At 41.2% G+C, this 22,566-nt stretch overlaps 1 pseudogene; it reads right to left on the bottom strand.

Moving 5' to 3' along the window:
* Positions 1–5,271: 5,271 nt before the first annotated feature.
* On the bottom strand, positions 5,272–8,003 carry LOC148777113 (large ribosomal subunit protein uL6 pseudogene; annotated as a pseudogene).
* Between the last annotated feature and the right edge of the window lie 14,563 nt (positions 8,004–22,566).

Below are 22,566 nucleotides of genomic sequence, written 5' to 3'. Positions count from 1 at the left end.
AAGGAGTACATCAAGGCTGTATATTGTCATCCTGCTTATTTAACTTCTATGCAGAGTATATCATGAGAAATGCTGGGCTGGATGAAGCACAATCTGGAAACAAGATTGCAGGGAGAAATATCAATAACCTCAGATATGCACATGACATCACACTTATGGCAGAAAGCAAAGGAGAACTAAAGAGCCTCTTGATGAAAGTGAGAGAGGAGAGTGAAAAAGTTGGCTTAAAACTCAACATTCAGAAAACTAAGATCATGGCATCTGGTCCCATCACTTCATGGCAAATAGATGGGGAAACAATGGAAACAGTGACAGACTTTATTTTGGGGGGCTCCAAAATCACTGCAGATGGTGACTGCAGCCATGAAATTTAAAGATGCTTGCCCCTTGGAAGAAAAGCTATGACCAACCTAGACAGCATATTGAAAAGCAGAGACATTACTTCACCAACAAAGGTCCGTCTAGTCAAAGCTTTGGTTTTTCCAGTAGTCATGTAAGGATGTGAGAGTTGGACCATAAAGAAAACTGAGCACTGAAGAATTGATGCTTTTGAACTGTGGTGTTGGAGAAGACTCTTGAGAGTCCCTTGGACTGCAAGGAGATCAAACCAGTCAGTCCTAAAGGAAATCAGTCCTGAATATTCATTGGAAGGACTGATGCTGAAACTCCAATACTTTGGCCACCTGATGCAAAGAGCTGACTCAATTGAAAAGACCCTGATGCTGGGAATGATTGAAGGCAGGAGAAGAAGGGGACAACAGAGGATGAGATGATTGGATGGCATCACCGACTCAGTGGACATGAGTTTAAGCAATCTCCAGGAGTTGCTAATGAACATGGAAGCCTGGTGTGCTGCAGTCCATGGGGTCACAAAGAGTTGGACATGACTGAGTGACTCAACTGAACTGAAACAATGGACCCCAGTGAATGATACACATTACACTGGAATAGTTTCCTATGTGTGAAGAGGGAAAAAGGAGTAAGGAATCTGCATAAAAGTTCTTTTTTAAGTTAAAAAAAAGCTAAATTAAACAGCAGCTTTATGTGAACCAATGGTAATGACATGGCATAAATTTAGAAGTGTGGTTAATTAAAATCTCTGCACCTGAGCTCCAACTAAAGATAAAGGATAGAAACAGCAAGGACCTAACAGAAGCAGAAAAGATTAAGAAGAGGTGGAAAAAATATACAGAAGAACTATACAGAAAAAAGATTTTAATGACCTGGATAACCATGATGGTATGGTTACTCACCTGGAGCCAGACATCCTGGAGTGTGAAGTCAAGTGGGCCTTAGGAAGCATTACTACAAAGCTAGTAGGTGACGGAATTCAGGTTGAACTATTGCAAATCCTAAAAGATGATGCTGTTAAAGTGCTGCATTCAGTATGCCAGCAAATTTGGAAAACTCAGTAGTGGCCACAGGACTAGAAAAGGTCAGTTTTCATTCCAATCCCAAAGACAGGCATAGTTGAAGAATGTTCAAACTACTATACAATTACATTCATTTCACATGCTAGCTAGGTAATGTTTGAAATCCTTCAAGCTAGGCTTCAATAGTATATGAACCAAAAACTTCCAGAAGTTCAAGCTAGATTTAGACAAGGCAACAAAACTAGAGATCAAATTGCCACATCCATTGGATCATAGAGAAAGCAAGGGAATTCCACAAAAACATCTACTTCTGCTTCATTGAATTACACTAAAGCCTTTGACTGTGTGGATCAGAACTGTGGAAAATTCTTAAAGAGATGGGAATACCAGACCACCTTACCTGTATCCTAAGAAACCTGTATGTGGGTCAAGAAGCAATGGTCATAACCAAACATGAAACAACAAACTGGTTCAAAATTGGGTAAGGAGTTCGTCAAGGCTTATTTATTGTCACCCTGCTTATTTAACTTATATGTAGAGTACATTCTGCAAAATGCCGGGTTGGATGAATCACAAGCTGGAATCAAGATTGTCAGGAGATATATCAGCAACCTCAGATATGCAGATGATACCACTCCAATGGGAGAAACTAAAGAGGAACTAAAGAGCCTCTTGATGATGGTGAAGAAGGAGAGTGAAAAAGGTGGCTTAAAACTCAACATTCAAAAAACAAAGATCATGGCATTTGGTCCCATCACCTTATGGTAAATAGATGGGGGAAAAGTGAAACAGTGACAGATTTTATTTTCTTGGCCTCCATAATCTCTGAGGACAGTGACTGTAACCATGAAATTAGAAGACAATTGCTTCCTGGAAGGAAAGCTAAGACAAACCTAGACAGTGTATTATAAAGCAAAGACGTCACTTTGCCAACAAAGTTCTGTATAGTCAAGGCTATGTTCTGTCCAGTAGTCATGAACAGATATGAGAGTTGGACCATAAAAAGGGCTGAGTGCTGAAGAACTGATGCTTTTGAACTGGAGAAGACTCTTGAGAGCCCCTTGGACTACAAGGAGATAAATCCAGTCAATCCTAAAGGAAATCAACCCTCAATATTCATTGGAAGGACTGATGCTAAAGCTGAAGCGCTAATACTTTGGCCACCTGATGTGAAGAATGAACTCATTGGAAAAGACCCCGATGCTGGGAAAGATTGAAGGCGGGAGGAGAAGGGGATGACAGAGGATGAGATGGTTGGATGGCATCACCGACTCAATGGACACGAGTTTGAGCAAGCTTCAGTTGATAGTGAAGGACAGAGAAGTCTCACGTGCTGTAGTACATGAGGTCGCAAAGAGTCAGACACAACTTAGTGACTGAACAAGAAGACAGAGCGACAGACAGTAGATGATGATGATGATAAACATAGAAGAAACCATTTGCTTTCCCATTATGGCCATTGAAATAGCAGCACTACCACCACCACGCCAGAAGGTTCCATTCCCAGTACGTTTAACCTTGGTCTTACATGTAACTTTGAAGCTCTTTTATACAAAAACAGCTCATAAGGTCTTTTATTTCAGGATATAAATACCACCATTCAATCTTCTACCCTCATCTCAGTAAGTCCCCTCCTACTTTCTACACTTTGTGCTGCAATTTCTGATGTCTCTCCTGCTCACTAAAGAACAGAGGAAGGGTCTCCTTGCAAGACTTGAGAGAATAGAGGAAGGATCTCTTTATCGAGTGCGGAGAGAACATCGTGGAGGGAAAGAACAGCACGTGCAAATGTGTGGTGACAGATAGGACTCACATGGAAGACTACATTTAGACCATTGCGAACCCTGGTCTGACTGCAATCTACAGTGAGAAATGTGAGCTAAAGAAGACATTTCCTTCAGCGTCCGGTCCAATCAGTTTATGAATGATTGTAAGAGAGGCTAAGGAATCTGAATTTGCACCTGAGGCAGAGTCATTGAGGAATGTTAGAAAAGACAGGGAGTGACTTGATTGGATTTATATTTAGAATGATCACTCTGAGAGCAATGTGGAGAAAACGGGGTGGGGGGCTGGAAGTGGGGGAGCAAGTTAGAAGTACATTGTCATCCTCCGTGCTAGAGCATTCATGAATTTAACAAAAGACCTTGGTAGCCTGACTCTGTGAGTGGATTAGGCATCTAACTGTAAAATCAGAGGACTAGATAAAATGGTTTCCCCATGTCCCTCCCAAGTCTATGATTTTCAAATCTTGCTTGTTTTATATTCAATCAGAGAAGGGAGTGATGAAGCATAAGCAGAGAAATTTGCAAATCTGTGCTCAACATGCAGAATTCACATTCAGCAGACAGGAGGCATTAAAGGCTATACATGATGCTGATTGCCTAGAAAACTCTCTGTGATCAAGCACACTTTACAATTAATGATACATTTATTTGATTCAGGTAAGATCTGCTGTTTGAAAAAGTTTTAGTGTTTAAAATTGTATGGGAAAACTCTGTTGAATTTAATGCTGAATACTCTAAATAGAGGCAGAAATATTTTAACTTCACTAGAGTCACTTCTGCATCTCCCATCCTAAATAAGATTGGACTTGATAGGAAAATCTAGGGCATTGCCATGACAATTATCAGGCTTAGTCTTAGCTCCACTTAGGGTTTATATAACTCCAATCAGACAAAAAGCAGAGGGCTGTAATTTGCAGAGATGGGTGCTCACCTCTGCTTCTCTTTATCAGAGTTTGGACTCCAATAGTAACGAAACCTGACATTAAGCCACTTGCATTCAGTCCTGGCTGTGTGTTAGAATCACTGGAGAGTCTTTTACAAATTCCTTGTGCCTGGGCCCCATCCCCAGAGTTTCTCATTTAATTGGTCTGGAGTGAGAAGGCTTTTAAAGTTTCCCAGGTGACTTTCATGTACAACTAGAATTAAAAACCACTGCACCAGGTAAATTATTGCAGCAGTTCTCAAGATGCCACCCAGGGATATCTGGAAGTTGGGAATATCTTCCAAGCAGCTGGCAGTCTGAATTCTTGTGTGTTTGGGTTATTTTTACAGTTTACCCACAAAAATAACAGAAGTATCACATTAAAAATAGGTTCTATCATTGGTGTCCCATCTAAAGGGCACCAGTGTCTTCATGAATCTAGCTTGGTAGCTTTATAGAATTTTTTTTTTTTAATGAAGCAAGGGGAAGTAGGAGGAAAGTGAGGGGAAAGACGAGATGCAGAGATCACTAAGAGGGTCCTCACACAAAGTCTGAGAACTTCTGAGTTTAAGGAGCTGGGTCCAGTGCAAGGAAACAGCAGTTGGGCAGGACATTACCTGCTTCCCATCATGCCTTTGGGGCAATTTTGAGCTCTATCATAATTATAGTCTTCTCCATAAGAAGACTATGATATGAAATTGCCAGATTGTTTTTTTTTTTTAAGCATTGTGGATAATACTGGGGCTTCTCTGGTAGCTCAGAGGTTAAAGCGTCTGCCTCCAATGCGGGAGACCCAGGTTCGATCCCTGGGTCGGGAAGATCCCCTGGAGAAGGAAACAGTAACCCACTCCAGTATTCTTGCCTGGAGAATCCCATGGACGGAGAAGCCTGGGAGGCTACAGTCCACGGGGTCTCATAGAGTCGGACACGACTGAGCGACGAAACAGAACGGAACGGATAATACTGTCAAGTGACCTATCAAGGTCTCTGCCTCTCTCTCTCTCTCTCTCTTAAGAAAAAGCCCCAAATCAATAGAGGGCTTTTACCGCATCTTTAAAGTTTCACAAATAGGTCTTGGAAATCATCTGGCATCTTGTGGCTTCCACAGTTGGACAAACTCTTAGATCTTAGCCTGCTGAACTGTTCCTTTTTCAGAAACATACCGTCCAAACTTTTTCTGATGGCCTTGCTTTTAACTGTTGTTAAAAGCAGCTAAATCTGATATGAAGTCAATGTCATTTCCTTCCAGATTTATTAATAACATCTTTCTGGGCTTGAAATACTGAACAAGCAATGCTTTGGCCTCATCTGAGTCCTACAAATGTATTTTTTACTCAACTAATTCAATTTTAATAAGAGACCCATTTTACTGAACAATAGCATTGATAGGTAAGTGAGAATATACACACCTCATCTTGTGATGAAAGCCCAGTATCTTGCTCTTGATCATATTCTGTATATGAAGTACAGATAATTTGAACTGTAGCCAGTTCCTTTCTATTTCCCCACTGCTATAGACTGAGAAGAGGGTAGCAGAGGATGAAATGGTTGGATGGCATCTCCGATTCAATGGACATGAACTTGGGTGAACTCCGGGGGAGGTAGTGAGGGACAGGGAGGCCTCGTGCTACAATCCACGCAGCAGCAAAGAGTCAGACACAACTGAGTGACTGAATGCTTGTGTTCCTCTCAAATTCATATGTTCACTTAATTCCCAGTGTGGCAGTATTTGGAGGTGGAGTCCTCAGGAACTGGATTAGTGACTTTATTTCTATGAACCAGGAAGCAGGTCCACACTAGAAACTAAATCTGCCAGGACCTTGATCTTGGACTTTTCAGCCTCCAGAGCTGTGGGAAATAAATTTCTGCTGTTTATAAGCCACTCAATTTATGGGATTCTGTTACAGCAGCCTGAACTGACTCAGACACCATTTATCAACCCAGAGCCTCTTTTTTTCTTTCCAAGTAGACTGAGTTCTATATGGATGTAATTAAAGTCCCTCCCCAGGGTTCCTCTGGGACCTTCACAATAACCGTTCAACCCTTTAGAGTGACGTCAGCATTCCCGGGGATACCAACAGTCGATTGCTTAGGATGGCTACATTCTCACAGGAGATGTGGTGAAGAACTCAAAGGCTTTTTGAGACTGATAAACCTAGGAGTCTTATTTGTGGTATTTTTTCTTTTCTATCATTGTAAAATATTATTATTATATAAAGAAGCAATTATTTATTTGTTTTCTAGCACTGCCACAACATTGTACCACAAACTAGGTGGCTTAGAACAACTGCAATTTATTGCCCACAGTTCTGGAGGTCAGAAGTCCGAAATTAAGGTGGCAGACAGGGCCCTGTCCCCCCTGAAACCTGTAGGGGAATCCTTCCTTGCCTCTTTCTAGCTTCTGCTGGTTTGCCACAAATCTTTGGTATTCCTTGGCTTGCAGCCACATCCTCATTGTCACCTGCTGCTCTCACTATGCGCCACTGTCTTCACAAGGCCATCTTCTTACAAGGACACTAGTCATGGCTTTATCTTAACTAATTACATCTGTGACAACACTATTCCCAAATAGGCTGACATTCTGAGCTATTAGGGGTTATGAGTTAACCTATCTTTTCAGGGGACACAATTCAATCTATAATCATATTTGACCAGATTATTGACGGTTTTTTAAAAATTCAGATTTTTACGTTTAAAGAAATCAATTTATTAACTTCTGCATGCCAAGATAATTTTTGATGAAGCTGTTTCATTTCTGGTGCTCTTCACAAAAGACCAAAAGGTAAAGTGAATCTTCAGTGAAAACAGAGATCCTTGATGAAAAGAATATGCCTTTGGAACTATTTCTCTATAATTTATCCTCTTTTTTACAGTTAAAGCAAAAAGAGAAAAATGGAAGGAAGTCTCTCCTGGTTGCTGCTGCTGCTGCTAAGTCACTTCAGTCGTGTCCGACTCTGTGTGACCCCATAGACGGAAGCCCACCAGGCTCCCCCTTCCCTGGGATTCTCCAGGCAAGAACACTGGAGTGGGTTGCCATTTCCTTCTCCAATGTGTGAAAGTGAAAAGTGAAAGCGAAGTCACTCAGTCGTGTCCGACCCTTAGCGACCCCACAGACTGCAGCCCACCAGGCTCCTCCATCCATGGGATTCTCTAGGCAAGAGTACTGGAGTGGCTTGCCATAGCTTTTTACCAAATTTTACTTGAAAGTTTATCGAAAACCTTGACTTATATTGGAGAGGAGAATGTTTTAGGGAATAGGCAAAGTGCTCATCTTTATTACTGTGAAACATGAGAATCTAAAAAGACCAAGGAAAGAAGCCACTCTAATTTTTGAAAGCTATTTTTTTTTTGTATGCTGTGTTTATGACAGTTTGAATCAGAAAAGATCTTGATAATACAAAATGTTATTCCTCAAGGTTTTTTATTGATAAAAATGACCCACATTTTTTATATGCTATTGAATGAAATTTTATCCTTCAATCTATTGAACAACAACAACAAAAAAAAAAAGAGTATTCCTATCAAGGATCTAATGTCATGAAACCAAAGAGGAAAAGTTCAGATTTCTTCTTTCACGTGAACTTATAGTAAAAATACTTACAATTAAAGATAGAGTTATAAATAGGTAGGTAGGTAAATAACACAACTCTCTATAGTATTTTACTTTTCCACTTCTGCTGTGACAAAATAAAGAACTACCTATGCAAGCCAAGAAGATAGGGTATCAAAGTCCTTACTTCAAAGAATACGAAGGTTCTTACTGGGGCCTAGGGATAGAATGTCCTCATGCACAGTGCCCCAGCCCTAGGTGAGTGTGGCCAAGCTCAGGCCTTGCAATGACAGGTCCAACTCAAACAAATGTAAGACAAAAAGACTTCAACTAATTAAACATGATTAGACAAAGTGGCTCAACAATGTCCGCATGATTCAGCTCTCTCACACCTTCTTTTCCCTCTGCTTTCTTTTGTGTTGCCAACTCTCTGCATGGAGACACTTGGCAAAATGACTCAGGTTCAAGTCCAACAGAAAGGCAGCACTGGAATACTTATCCATCTTGAACTATAGCCATTCAGATGAAAGCAAAGCCCTTACTGGGTAGCCTGAGGCCAATGGCTACTCCAAAGTGAGGAGGTTGGATCAGTATTACATGAACTCCAAAGATTATGTGAGGGAAAGACCATGCCCCACACACAATCAAGAGCTGTTGCTTGGGGCTCAGAGACTGGATGGGCAAAAACAACCAATGTCCAAAACATTGAAATACAGATCAATGAAACAGTATAGAAAGCCCAGAAATAATCTCACACACCTATGGTTACCTAATCTACAACAAAGGAGGCAAGAATATACAATGGAGAAAACACAGTCTCTTCAATAAGTGGTGCTGGGAAAACTGGACAGCTACATGTAAAAGGATGAAAGACCATACACAAAAATAAACTCAAAATGGATTGAAGACCTAAATGGAAGTCCATATACTGTAAAGCTCTTAGAGGAAAAAACAGGCAGAATACTCTGACACAAATCGCAGCAAGAAATCACAGCAAGATCTTCTTTGACCCATCTCCCAGAGTAATGAAAATAAAAACAAAGCTAAATAAATGGTACCTAATTAAACTTAAAAGCTTTTGCACAGCAAAGGAGGCCATAAACAAGATGAAAAGACAACTCTCAGAATGGGAGAAAATATTTGCAAACAAAGCAACAGACAAGGGATTGAGCTCCAAAATATACAAACAGCTCTTGCAGTTCAGTATCAAAAAACCAACAACCCAATCAAAAAAATAAGCAGAAGACTTAAACAGACATTTCTCCAAAGAAGACAAACGGATGGCAAACAAACACATGAAAGATTCTCAAATCACTAGTTATTAGAGAAATGCAAATTAAAACTACAATGAGGTATTACCTCAAAAATCTACAAACAATAAATGCTGGAGAAGGTATGGAGAAAAGGGAATTCTCTTAAACTTCTGGTGGAAATGTAAATTGATACAGCCGCTATGGAGAACAATATAGAAGCTCCTTAAAAAGCTAAAAATAGAAATACCATATGACCCAGCAATCCCACTCACAGGCAAATACCCAGAGAAAATCATAATTCAAAAAGATATATGCACCCCAATGTTCATTGCAGCACTATTTACAATAGCCAGGACATGGAAGCAACCTACATGTCAATCAACAGAGGAATGGCTAAAGAAGATGTGGTACATATATACAATGAAATATTTCTCAGCTGTAAAAAAGGAACGAAATTGTGCCATTTGCAGAGATGTGGATGGACCTAGAGACTCATACAGAGTGACATAAGTCAGAAAGAGAAAAACAAAAACTGTATAATGTGGTTAATATGTGGAATCTAGAAAAATGGTACAGGTGAACTTATTTGCAAAGCAGAAATAGAGTCACAGGTATAGAGAACAAACCTATGGATACCAAGGGAGGAAGAGAGGTGGGATGAGTTAGGAGATTGGGATTAACATACACACACTGTGCTGTGTTGTGCTTAGTCGCTCAGTTGTGTCCGACTCTTTGCGACACGATGGACTGTAGCCTGCCAGGCTCCTCTGTCCATGGGGATTCTTGCAGCAAGAATACAGGTGTGGGTTGTCATGCCCTTCTCCATATATACACTAATATGTACAAAATAGATAACTAATAAGAACCTACTATATAGCTCAGGGAACTCTACTCAGTGTTCTATGGTGACCTAAACGGAAAGGACAACCAAAAAGGAGGGAATATATGAATACATATAGCTGGTTTACTTTGCTGTACAGCAGGAACTAACACAACATTGTAAAGCAACTATACACCAATAAAAATTAATTTTAAAAAACCCTGAGGATAAAGAATCCAGAAGACGAGGTCTACTTGGGGAAATGAACTTAAGTTTCTTTTCAAAGTGGTGATAAACACATAATTACATTTTACTTTTTCTGTGGTCTATTAGAAGTGGTATATCAAACGATAACTACTCTAATGGTACAATGTGGATGAACCTCAAAAACATGATACAGTTGATCCCCCAGAGTCAAAGATCCATGAATAACTTCAAAGTCAGCCCTCTATACCCACAGTTCTACATCTGGGGATTCAACCAACTTCAGGCTGTGAGTACTGTAGTATAAATAAATTTGTTGAAAAACATATGTGCATAAGTGGACCCATCCAGTTCCAACTCATGCTGCTCAAGAGTCAAATGTACTAAATAAAAGAAGCCAGAACATAAAATGTCATATATTGTTGATTCCATATGAATATCCTGAAAAATAACATCCACGGACTCAGAAAGCAGATTGGTGGTTTTCAGGCATTAACTTTAGAGGGGAGTTGGATGCATGCATGCTCAGTCACTCAGCCATGGCCTACTCTTTGTGATCCCATGGACTGTAGCTCACCAGGCTTCTCTGTCCATGGAATTCTCCAGGCAGGAATACTGGAGTGGGTGACCATTTCCTACTCCAGAGAGGAGAGTGGGGACTGGGCACTTAATGGGTACTGGGTTTTCTTTTGGGGTGATGAAAATATTTTTGAACTTGATATAGGTAGCTGTCCCATAACACTGTGAATGTACTAATGCCATTGAACTGTATACTTTAAAATGGTTAATTTTATGTTAAGTGAATGTCTCTTCAATTAAAAAAAAAAAGGTTTCTATCACTATGCAAGACTTAATCTGGATAGAATCTCTGATCTTTTCTTTCTTTCCATCTCTCTATCACATAAATGCTGTTGGAGGGTCACAAATCTCTTTGCTTTTTGGCATCTAAAACATTTGATCTATACTCTGGAGAAGGTGGCCTCCCCATCCTCACTTCTCATCCAAAGCCAGTCATCCAGAATCTTCCTGGCCATAAAGTTTTAGACGGTTTTATAGGACTTGGCCTCTGATCACTCACTCACTTCCCCTTCCCCTTTCCTGCCTGCAACAAATAGGCAGCTCGGGTGCTTTCGTTTGGGGCGTCGTCTGCCCCTGCTTCTGCCGCTGCTTTCTGCCTTCTGCTGAGGTGGTACTATTTTCAGTGGATATGGATTTCGCTAACACTGCATTGATAAGTTCCAGTTGTACATTTTGTAAATTCCAGGAGAGTCTCAACATATATAGGTCCCACAACAATCTCCCCAGAAATGTTTCCAGCAGAGTCCAGCTATTTGAAGGATGGTTCTGGTGGGGTTTGCTAAAGGCTTTATCTCCGCCAAATTGTCATGTCAAATTTTTAGACTGGTATTTCTAAACTCTGCACAATTACCAGAAAATTGGTAGGAGACCATAAGGAGGCAAGCAGTTTTAGGAATATTGTGTGAATTTTTATCTGAATCCTGCCTGTGAAACTTCAACAGTTCAAACAAAGCCAAGAGTAATTATTTAAGACATATTTTACAGAGAAAAATAAATTGGTATAGTCTGTATGAATCTCAGTGAATAAATTCAGGAGAGGCAAAAAGAAAACTTTTTCTTTTATCATTAAGACAACTTCTATTTAGAAAGTCTGATTCCCCCACTCCTCCTAGACAGCAGGAGGTTCTCTTATCAGCTGGAGACCCTGACCCTCACCCTGGGGTTGTGTCTAAGTTCCAAGAGATCAGTGTCAAGCCAAGTTTGGGCAGTGGAAGCATCTGGCCCTTGACTAGTTCGTGCATCATGACTGGGCCAGCCCCACCTTGTCTCTTACTTCCACGTCACACATGTAGACTTTGTTATCGTTCTGTGACTCTCTGCTCAGTTAGGACATGGAAAGCACCAGAAACCTACAGGGCTGTCCATACCCTACAGGCTGGATTCTGTGCAGATGCTCCCTCTCTGTGGCCTTTTAAGCTTCTCAGGACACTTCCAGTTACAGGGCCCTTTTGGTCTCAAATTCCTCCTCATCTTTCAAGGCTTTTACCATCTCCCTGGGACTCCCTCAAAAAGCAGGTGCAGAGACCCTCCTTCTGGCATTCACCAAACTCTTCTTACATCAACTTCCCACTCTCTCTCCCACATACACTCCCAGCCCAGAAGAACCTTCTAGTGGAGAGCCCAGAACTGCCTAGAAGCTTGAAATGGGACAAGCTTAAGGAAGAGGGACATGAATGTATGTTTCAAAAAATATTACTTGCTTTGTTACTTTCTTGGTGTACAGAGAAAATCAGCATAATTTTACATGCCACTCCTCTTCCCAAATATTGGATAAAACGCTTGACAAAAGAATGTACCTCATTTCATGACATTTACCTCAATTCTTTCCTCCAACCCAAGCTGGAACATTGCCCTCCTCCTAGTCCTCTTCTGTGCTAGCTTCCTTGTTCGCAGGCCCTACCCTATCAAGGAGATTCATTACCCTCCAGGACAATTGCATACACATGCACCCAAGCTTCAACGTGGTTGTGAAAGGAAGCATGTCCTACCTTGGGAAACACTCAAAATAATGGCTTACGATTCTTAAATAAATGTGAGACAATCTTGACACCCATCTTAACTTAAGGGGAATTTCATCCAGCATGCATTTAAGCCCACACAGATGCCATGGTACTCAATTTTTTGTATCATAATTTTGATAAGTTCTAATATTAAAATTTTTTGCATGTTGGAGGGAGGGGGGCACAGTGTTTGTTCCTCAACTGAATATTAAGCTCCTGGAGGGCTTGGACTGTTTTACATTTCATTTTTTTATCCCATTATCTTATTTTATTCTGAGTGCACAATATGATGCTCTGTTTATAGAAGATGCCTCAAGAAATTCCTGCTAAAGAGGATAGATGAATGAAAAGCATACTCTATTAAATCTAAAAGGATCTTGAAAATTCTTCTAGCCTTTTCTGAAGCCTTCAGACAGGTCACAGTCAAGCCAACTCAAATGAGAATTTAGTTTTTTTTTCCAACCTCCAGAAGAAAAAAAAAATTTTTAATCCATTTTCACAAAATAGCTATCAATAACTCTATCTAAAACTTCCTCTCCACATCTAACGTGACTGAAACAGAGAGAAAACACACTGGACTGGAGACAAAGAGGTCTGGATTGGGGCTGGATCTCTGAGCCACAGAGCTTCATCCTTGGCTGCATCATTTACCCTTAGGAATTGCACGCGCTCCATCTCTAAAACTGTAGGGGATAACAAGAGGATCTGTAAGCTCACTTACAACTCTAAAATTCTATTAATCCTTATCATGCCTCTGCCAGGATATGAATAGTGAAGTCCTTTTTATAAGGCAACTTTACCATGTGGTATTTCTTCCCCTGACTTGCAGCTTTAAAGGGATAGAATACACGTGTTTTCTCTCATTCTCCTGGGAGGACTTGAAGATTAACGGTCCCTCCTGCTACCCTAGGAAGTGTGTGCTATATGCTAAGTCACTCAGTTGTATCTGACTCTTTGTGACCCCATGGATTATAGCCCACCAGGCTCCTCTGTTCATGGGATTCTACACGCAAGAATACTGGAATGGGAGGGCCAGGCCCTCCTCCAGGGAATTTTCTTGACCCAGGGATTGAACTCATGTCTCTTATGTCTCCTGCAATGGCAGCCAGGTTCTTTACCACTAGCACCACCTGGGAAGCCCATCACCCCAGGATAAGAGAATTCATATTTGGGGCTGCTAGTAAAGTAAGGTCAGGAAGCAACAGTCAGAACTATACATGGAACAACAGACTGGTTCCAAATAGGAAAAGGAGTGTGTCAAGGCTGTATATTGTCACCTTGCTTATTTAACTTATATGCAGAGTACATCATGAGGAACGCTGGGCTGGAAGAAGCACAAGCTGGAATCAAGATTGCTGGGAGAAATATCAATAATCTTAGATATGCTGATGACACTACCCTTATGGCAGAAAGTGAAGAGGAACTCAAAAACCTCATGATGAAAGTGAAAGAGGAGAGTGAAAAGGTTGGCTTGAAGCTCAACATTCAGAAAACAAAGATAATGGCATCTGGTCCCATCATTTCATGGAAAATAGACAGGAAAACAGTGGAAACAGTGTCAGACTTTATTTTGGGGGGCTCCAAAATCACTGCAGATGCTGATTGCAGCCAGGAAATTAAAAGACGCTTACTCCTTGGAAGGAAAGTTATGACCAACCTAGATAGTATATTAAAAAGCAGAGACATTACTTTGCCAACAAAGGTCCGTCTAGTCAAGGCTATGGTTTTTCCAGTGGTCATGTATGGATGTGAGAGTTGGACTGTGAAGAAAGCTGATCGCCGAAGAATTGATGCTTTTGAACTGTGGTGCTGGAGAAGACTCTTGAGAGTCCCTTGGACTGCAAGGAGATCCAACCAGTCCATTCTAAAGGAGATCGATCCTGGGTGTTCATTGGAAGGACTGATGCTAAAGCTGAAACTCCAATACTTTGGCCACCTCATGCGACGAGTTGACTCACTGGAAAGGACTCTGATGCTGGGGGTGATTGGGGGCGGGAAGAGATGGGGACAACAGAGAATGAGATGGCTGGATGGCATCACCGACTCGATGGACATGAGTTTGGGTGAACTCCGGGAGTTCGTGATGGACAGGGAGGCCTGGCGTCCTGTGATTCATGGGGTCGCAAAGAGTCGGACACGACTGAGCAACTGAACTGAACTGAACTGAACAATTCCAGAGTCTGTTTTTGAGGGGATCAGAAGTCTATTTTTAAGAACAAAGGAGAAGATGTTCATGATGAAGAAGTGCCTCTGATAAAAACCCAAAGAAAGAAGGGGGATTTACTCTAGACTAAAAAGAAATCAGGAGTATTGGGCAGGGGACATGGAGGGACGGGATATCGAAGGAGCCTGTAAATCTCTCCTCAGGATGCTGCCAGAGAATTAAAAGAAGCTCATGGGAGCAGAGTCATTATCACAAGCACCCAGCCTTCAGTTGGGCACAAAGCTCCCTTACCTTCCCTCCCTTGTCAGTCTTCCTGGTGGTTGACTAAAGAGGAGTATGCCTTATGGGCACCAGGTACCTCACAACCCAGCGCCCATTAGTGACCAAGGCTCTGCTCAGCCTGGTGCTCAATGCCCCACTCAGACATTCCCGACACGAGGCAGCAGGACCCAAGAAAGCCAGGATGTCTAGTGGGAGGGAGGTAAAGAAATGGAGACCTCCTGAGCCCAGATACTGAAGGATCTGCGGGACCCCTACTGCAACAGACCCAGGTTTTGTGTGGACCAAAGCAAATACAACTGAAGGGAAAAGGAGTACAACACTACACATACAAAATCAGGTAACGATGTGAATATGTCATCTACACTGAGGTGAGCATAACAAATTGCAAAATTTTAAAAGCTCACAAAACCAAAAAACACCACAAAGTTCAGGAAAATAGCAAAATACGTTTTACTCATTAATTACCTGCCACACCTTGACTATAATCGTTTTCTGCAATTATTGGTTATATATAATTGCATTCTACAACAGTTTTCTACAATTTATTGGTTGATACTGATGGTGACGCTAGTGGTAAAGAACCCACCTGCCAGTGCAGGAGACATGAGAGACACGGTTCGATCCCTGGGTCAAAAAGATCCCCTGGAGGAGGGCATGGCAATCCACTCCAGTATTCTTGTCTCTGGAGGCCTATGGACAGAAGAGCCTGGCAGGCTACAGTGCATCCCAAAGAGATGAACACGACAGAAGCAACTTAGCGTGCACATGCACAGCACATTGATATTAATATTTGACTGCCTCTTTATAAGGATAATGTTACAACACTTTCTATAGGGAAAATAGAAAGATAAATCAGCCTTTCTTCTAGCATGTTGGTGAAAATATATTTTGACAGCTGGGATGCAGGAAACATGACTTCACACGTGGACATTTTGGCAGTTTTACAGTCCTGCTGTAGGTTTGTGCCTAAGCTAAAGAAATTCTGATAGATTCTAACTCATGCATTTTCCATCAAAAATGTAATAGGCTGTATGTGCAGCGTTTTTATAACTGCATATTCTACATGATAAAAAATTTCTATAGGCAAGAACATCCATTTTAACTAGGCATCAATGAGAACTTCCACTTAAATTTTTACACATCATAAATAACCCAAAGAAGTGCAAGGTCTCTAAGAGATATTTGTACACCAATGTTCATAGCAGCACTATTCACAATGGCCGAAATATGGAGGCACCAAATGTCCATCAAAAGATAAACAGACAAGCAAAATGGGGTATATACATAAAATCGACTACTATCCAGCCTTGGAAGGAAAGTTATGACCAACCTTGATAATATATTAAAAAACAGAGACATTACTTTGCCAACAAAGGTCCATCTAGTCAAGGCTATGGTTTTTCCTGTGGTCATGTATGGATGTGAGAGTTGGACTGTGAAGAAAGCTGATCACTGAAGAATTGATGCTTTTGAACTGTGGTGTTGGAGAAGACTCTTGAGAGTCCCTTGTACCGCAAGGAGATCCAACCAGTCCATTCTAAGGGAGATCGATCCTGGGTGTTCATTGAAAGGACTGATGCTAAAGCTGAAACTGCAATACTTTGGCCACCTCATGCGACGAGTTGACTCACTGGAAAAGACTCTGATGCTGGGAAAGGTTGGGGGCGGGAGGAGAAGGGGATGACAGAGAATGAGATGGCTGGATGGCATCACCGACTCTGTGGACATGAGTTTGAGTGAATTCCGGGAGTCGGTGATGGACAGGGAGGCCTGGCGTGCTGTGATTCATGGGGTCGCGGAGAGTCGGACACGACTGAGCGACTGAACTGAACTGAACTGAACTGATTCAGCCTTAAATGGAAGGACATTCTGACACCTGCTACAACATGGATCAAACTTGAAGACATTATATCAACTGAAACAATCCTAGTAACAAGAGAATATATATATGATTCCATTTATACAAGGTACCTATGTGTGCATGCTAAGTTGCTTCAGTCATGTCCGACTCTTTGCAACCCTATGGACTGTAACCTGCCAGACTCCTCTGTCCATGGGATTCTCCAGGCAAGAACACTGGAGTGGGTTGCCATGCCCCCCTCCAGGGGAATCTTCCCAACCCAGGGATCGAATCCATATCTCTTACGTCTCCTGCATTGGTAGGCGAGTTCTTTACCACAAGCACAATCTGGGAAGCCATACGAGGAACTTAGAGTAGCCAAATTCAGAGATAGAAAAGAGAATGGTGGTTCCCCAAGGATGGTGGAAGGAGTTGTGTGAAATTATTGTTAGTTTCACATGATGAAAAGCTGGTGGATGGATGGTGGTAAAAGCAGCACAATGTGAATGTACTTAATACCACTGAACTGGACACTTAGAAATAGTTAACATGGTTATGTTTTATCTAATTAACCAAAATTTTTTTTTAATTTATACATCAGATGATTGAAAGAATTTTCCAGAGTAGGTTCTACTCTGTGTATTTCAAACACAGTTCTGCTCTACTGCTCAATTACTTCTGGTGTTGGAAGCAGTAGTACACATTCACATCGCTGTGTGACCTCTGGCTCTGCGCCTTCATGTCACAATGTCTCTGGGCAGCAGGAGTACTCCTGGAAGCCACTCCTACCCCCAATAGCTGGGAATAACTTAACTACACACGGATGTGATTGCAACCCTCATAACTATGTCCCACTAAATGTGAACTAAAGGCGTTCTTATCTCAACGTCCTCTTATGTGGATTCCAAAGATGCCTTAATTGTTTCTTCGCCATCCAACATAAGGAGAAATGTGACACAGGGGAAATCCAACTGGAAAGAAACAGTGATCTGAGCTGATTAAGGTTAAAAAGTACCACTTTTGCAAATTTAAAAAAACAGAAAAATATGTGAACATATATCTAGCACATCTTCTAAGATCTTAGAAAAGGCCTTCGCAAATGAGGGGCTCTGAAGGGTGAGCTCCATTGTCCTCTCAGTAAATCCACCCCTGAATTTCCATTTCACTTAAAATCCTTTCTAGATCAGTATCATTTCCACTTGCTTTGTTCTAACATGATATGTGAACTGCCAGCTCAAATTTCTTTGTACAGTAATCCTTTTCAATAGACATCTTATATCACTTTTTATATTCTCTCCAAATATGCCTAGTCTTTTCAACTTGTCTTTGCCGGTATTGTTTTTCAAATATTTTATCATACCTTCACCTGTGTGATCTATCAGATTGTGAACTACTTGAAAACAAGAAACAGTTCTGTCATGAAACTCAGTAAAATACTATAGGCAATCACATGCTTGATAAATGTATTTAGACAAGGAAATGTGTGTATGTGAGAGGGTCTTCTCTGAAAGCTTACCATATTGTCTTTATCCATCTTTGGTTGTCCAAAGGTGGACACAGCACTCTGCCCAGTGACTTTAAATTTTACTTTATTTGTGTGTGTATGCAGGAGCATGTATATTTTCTGCAAAATCCATGTTCATCTGTATCAGTTAAGAACTGAGTTCAACTGTCAGTAGCATAGTAGAGAGGTTTCCAATATTTCTTTGTCATGTAATAGAAATCCAGAGGTGAGTATCCAGGGCTGCTCTGGGAACACTCTTTTGACAGAAATCAAGCTGCCTTCAACGCTCTGTTCTGACAGTGCTAGCCTTTAACCTCATACTTACAAGAGGCTGCTAGAGCACCAGCCTTTCAAAGACCATCCTGTCTGCATTCCTTGGAGAAATAAGGATAACAGATGTGGGAAAGCAAAAAAAAAAAAAAAAAAGGCATGTTCTTAGAAGCCTATCCTTTTTCTAAGAATGTTCTTGGAAGTTCTGCTACGTAACTTCTGCCTGTATCTCACTAGCCACCATTAGCTGCAAGGAGTGAGATAGAAGAAATTTAGAAGCATGGTCTTTTTCCTCAATATGTGTCTACTCAAAATGAAAATTGGAACTCTAATGCCACTGAGATGGATGGATATTGGATAGATATCCAATGTATGGATGGATCATGGATATGGGTAAAATATCACTAGCTCTGCCAGAATTCCTCAGGCTGCCTTCAGTTCAGTTCAGTTCAGTCGCTCAGTCGTGTCCGACTATTTGCGACCCCATGAATCACAGCACGCCAGACCTCCCTGTCCATCACCAACTCCCGGAGTTCACTCAAACTCATGTCCATCGAGTCGGTGATGCCATCCAGCCATCTCATTCTCTGTTGTCCCCTTCTCCTCCCGCCCCCAATCCTTCCCAGCATCAGAGTCTTTTCCGGTGAGTCAACTCATCGCATGAGGTGGCCAAAGTATTGGAGTTTCAGCTTTAGCATCAGTCCTTCCAATGAACACCCAGGATTGATCTCCTTTAGAATGGACTGGTTGGATCTCCTTGCAGTCCAAGGGACTCTCAAGAGTCTTCTCCAGCACCACAGTTCAAAAGCATCAATTCTTCGGCGATCAGTTTTCGTCACAGTCCAACTCTCACACCCATACATGACCACTGGAAAAACCATAGCCTTGACTAGACGGACAGGCTGCCTTGACCCTAAGCAAAATGAAGTGAAGCATGGGCTGCTCCTTGCCTCTACTCCCCGCTTCTTATCCCCACTTGGGAAACAACACTCTTCTACTTTAGAGAAAAAACAGAAACTCATTCAGATTTAGAGGCTAATGATGAGAACTTTTAAATGCTGCCTTTCCCAGGAATTTGTTTCAAGCAGGAGCAAAGCCTTGAGTTACAGGAATAGAGTCATCATCATATATATTCAGGTTTCAATAAGTAAGATATGGATGACTGAGTTTGAGAAAGAATGACTGAGTTTGGATTCCCTTGTCTCTAAAAGTCAGATCATACAAGACAGTGTTTCTGTTTTAACTTCAGTGTATCTCTGAGTGAGCTTCCCTGATAGCTCAGTTGGTCAAGAATCTGCCTGCAATGCAGGAGACCCCAGTTCCATTCCTGAGTACTAATAATAAATGTGTTACCCACCATGAGTCCTAATGACTTTTTTTTAATTTGCCTACAGCTCATCATTCCCTTGATTATAATTATGTAACAAATATATATATGTAATAAATATATATATATTCTTCCTGAAATGGGTGAAAGTCTTTTTAGCACTAACACTAATTGGCATTTAGTGTATGATTTTTACTGGATATTTATCATTCACACAACAGTCAAGGTGGCAGGGGGTGTGGTGGGGGGATATTGAGGGGAACACGGTGCCAAAGTGCTCTTTATTTTGTGTTTGGTTACTCGCTAGCAGGGCTACTTCAACACACATTTAGGCAGCACATGAGAGATGGTGGGAGATAAGCTCTTTGATTCCACCGAGTCTGTCAAGCAGACATTAAGCAGAAAATGAAGTTTCATTTCTCATGCTACAATAAAACATATGCTTTCAAAGGAATACAATTGCCTTTGAGTTACTGTTGCTTTATTTTGAGTACTATGGGGTCTTCAGGCAAATATTACTGCAAACAGCGTTCAGAAAGGATTGTGATAGCTGGTATTTGTAGAGCATTTTCTAGTTTATAAAGCATTTCACATCTATTGTCAGTACCCAAATCTGCTATGCTTTTAGCTGCTAGCAAATAGGATCTCAGTTTAACAGCTTTGAGACGGCCTCTGGGACATAGCTTTTGATCTCCTTAGCCTCTAGAATGGATACCAGTAGTTTTAATAATGGCCTAAATCACAGGTTTCCAGAAGCAAGAGCAAACTTACCATTTCCTGATTTTTTTCTACTCCAAAATAATGCTATTCCCTTTGAAATAAATTGTTCCCTGCCAGGCAAGTCAGTGAGGGAATGATGATTATAGAAAAGAGAGGGATGTTGGAGGGTCATGAGAATGCCTTTTCACCCATTTTTATCCTTTCTGCTGTTCTCATTCCATGGTAACCTGGCTCGAGACCACTGGAGGCTGACAAATGCACTGATGTTTCTTTGGACCATCGATAAATCAATCACTGGAACCTCAGGGTGGACAGAGAACATAAAAGATCTGAAGACCAATCAGCCAGATCTGTACTAGTCACCTTGGAAAAGGACAATTTTCATCTCATAGACAGAGCAATAAGATCAGAGGTGTGAGTTCCCAAGGAAAACAAGCATACCGGATCACAGATAACAAGGCTTTATTTCATTGTACATCCTATCCCATCTTCTGAATATTTAAACTCTGGTTATTAAAATGCTGAAGCATCTCTCCCATCTTAAACATATATATGTGTGTGTGTGTATATACACACACAAGTATCTCCATCTCAAAAAAAAAAAAATCCCTTAGATTCTAGTGACTGGAGCTAATGCTAATGAATCGAGTTAACTGGATGACTTTCTCATTCAAACATCTCCTTCCAGCGTCCCACACTCACGGATACTTCCTCACCTCTCATTCAGTGCTCAGCCTATTGAAACCTGGCTCCTTCTCATCACTGCTCCCATCATCATCTCCAATTACTTTCTGACAACAAATCCAAAGCACATTTTTCAGTCTTTTCATCGCAAGATGGCAGATTTTGGCCCGTTGCCGTGTATTATTATTTTGGTTGTTGTGATGCAGGGATTCTCCCAGCCTCCTCAGACCTCCCTCCCTATGGTTTGTGTCAACACCTTCCCAAGGACCCTTCCCAGGATCCCACCCTCCATTTCTTTCTCTCCATACTTCCCTGGGTTAGCTCATTCATTCTTTTGCTTTCAGTTACTACTTATATGTTGATACTTCTTTAATCTGTACCTAGTACCCCCATGACTCCTCTAGCTTCATATTCAGAAGGATTTTTCTAAAAGAACATCCACTGGATCATAGAAAAAGCAAGAGAGTTCCAGAAAAACTATTTATGCTTCACTGACTATGCTAAAGCCTTAGACTGTGTGGATCACAACAAACTGTGGGAAATTCTTAAAGAGATGGAAATACCAGACCACCTGACCTGCCTCCTGAGAAATCTATATGCAGGTCAAGAGGGAACACTTAGAACCAGACATGGAACAATAGACTGGTTCCAAATTGGGAAAGGGGTACGTCAAGCTGTATATTGTCACTCTGTTTATTTAACTTATATGAAGAGTACGTCATGCAAAAAGCTAGAATGGATGAAGCACAAGCTGGAATCAAGATTGCCGGGAGAAATATCAATAACCTCGGATACGCAGATGACACCGCCCTTATGGCAGAAAGTGAAGAAGCACTAAAGAGCCTCTTGATGAAGCTGAAAGAGGAGTGAGAAAAAGCTAGCTTAAAACTCAACATTCAAAAAACGAAGATCATGGCATATGGTTCCATCACTTCGTGGCAAATAGATGGGGAAACAGTGGAAACAGTGACAGACTTTATTTTCTTGGGCTCCAAAATCACTGCAGATAGTGACTGCAACCATGAAATCTAAACTTGGAAGAAAAGCTATGACAAACCTAGACAGCATACTAAAAAGCAGAGACATTACTTTGCTGACAAAGGTCCATCTAGTCAAAGCTATGGTTTTTCCAGTAGTTATGTATGGATGTGAGAGTTGGACTATAAAGAAAGCTAAGCACCGAAGAACTCATGCTTTTGAACTGTGGTGTTGGAGAAGACTCTTGAGAGTTCCTTGGACCGCAAGGAGATCCAACCAATCCATCCTAAAGGAGATCAGTCCTAAATATTA

Source organism: Moschus berezovskii, chromosome 8 (assembly GCF_049115385.1).
Source record: "Moschus berezovskii isolate FMDL1 chromosome 8, NW_MosBer_1.0, whole genome shotgun sequence".
Taxonomy (NCBI): domain Eukaryota; kingdom Metazoa; phylum Chordata; class Mammalia; order Artiodactyla; family Moschidae; genus Moschus; species Moschus berezovskii.
The sequence above is the reverse complement of the archived record's forward strand: the minus strand, read 5'-3'. Positions and strand labels throughout refer to the sequence as shown.